A 1,410-nucleotide genomic window follows, 5' to 3' on the forward strand; every position below is an offset into this window, starting at 1 on the left:
GTTGGGTTTTTATTGCTGCGAAGAGACATCGTGACCACGGATACTCTAATAAAGTAAAGCATCCAACTGAGGAGGTTCTCTTACAGTTTCAGAGATTTGGTCTGAGAGGAGGGAGGGAGCATGGTGTCGTTGGAGCTGAGAGCACTACATCTTGCAGGCAACAGGAAGTCTACTGTCACACTGAGGGAAGCTTGAGAAAAAGAGCCCTTCAAAGCCTCTCCACAGTGACACCCTTCCTCCAACAAGAGGACACCTACTCCAACAAGGCCACACGTCCTAATAGTGCTACTCTCTCTGAGGGCCATTTTATTTCAAACCACCACACTTGTCTGACAGCATCAGTTGATTGACTGACTCCAGGGCATAAAATCTCTACTGCTCTTGAATTAGAGAAGGAGATCCCCACTGCTAGAATAATTTGTTGAATTTTCTTCTTTGCCGATTTTACTTCTGTGAAACTTTTCTTCGACTCTTGAAACAAAGCATTATGAGGCATAAACCACTCTATTGGAAAGTTTGGGAAGAATTAATGACAGTGAAACAGAAAAGTAAGAAATAAAAAATTATCTCTTAAATTGAGTGTTTTCTTTTCCTACTTGGTATGGTTTGATTATAAAATGTACTCTACAGTTTTATTTGACAAGTGTTTGACCCTCACTTGATGATGTTATTTGGGAAGTTCTGGACAAATACTGGGTGGGGGGATATCTGAAGATGCAGAGCACTGGGAGGCATATCCTTGAAGGGATTTCTTGTCCCAACCTCTTTCCTGTGTACCCACTATGAAGCAAGGAACATTTGTCACATGCTGAGCCACCATAAAGTTCTCTGTTGTCATGAAGCCAGATCAAGGGTGGTAAGAGCTTGGACTAAAATATCTGAAGCTGTGAGTCAAATTAAAGGCTTCTTAATTTGAAAATTTTTCCTCTGATGTATTCTTCACATCAATAAAAAGCTAAGATAGTCCCTCCTGCTCCTCCTGAGGATCTTTTCTTTAAGAAACTGTGTGGATTGCGTTGGGTGGGCTACTCAGTCTAGGGGTTAGTAACCCACCCGCAATCAAGTTATTCCAGGGTCTCGGAGGGGCGCTACCTGGAAGGGAATGAGCTAAGACAGAGGAACGAGACCAAGCAACTTTGTCAAGGCCTCCGTTTATTAGGGACGGGTTACAGTTTATATATGGTAAGGGATGAGGGGCAGGGTACGGGATCTCGCAGGCCGCGTGGTTCCGGTCACGTAGCTCGGTTACATTCAGACAGACAGGCCAGAAGTCACAAGTGGCCACACCTGGTTCCCTGGATAGCTGGAATGTGAGGCGGGTTCCGCTAAGATTAGCAGTTAATTGGGTGAGGGGCAGGTTTTGTCAATAGAACATAACTATGGGTGTGAGGTTCTCTGCAGACTCCCTAG

General features: G+C 44.5%; 1 long non-coding RNA gene across 1 annotated transcript in view; it reads right to left on the minus strand.

The window, feature by feature from the left end:
• Positions 1 to 1,132: 1,132 nt before the first annotated feature.
• The window catches only part of LOC126503939 (uncharacterized), a 5,278-nt gene continuing 5,000 nt past the window's right edge, over positions 1,133 to 1,410 (minus strand). The window contains exon 2 of the long non-coding RNA XR_007592456.1: positions 1,133 to 1,287. This is a non-coding gene — a long non-coding RNA (uncharacterized lncRNA). The remainder of the gene's footprint in view (positions 1,288 to 1,410) is intronic.

This window comes from Alexandromys fortis, unplaced genomic scaffold, assembly GCF_014885135.2.
Source record: "Alexandromys fortis isolate MF-2015 unplaced genomic scaffold, M_Fortis_MF-2015_v1.1 scaffold_34, whole genome shotgun sequence".
Lineage (NCBI taxonomy): Eukaryota > Metazoa > Chordata > Mammalia > Rodentia > Cricetidae > Alexandromys > Alexandromys fortis.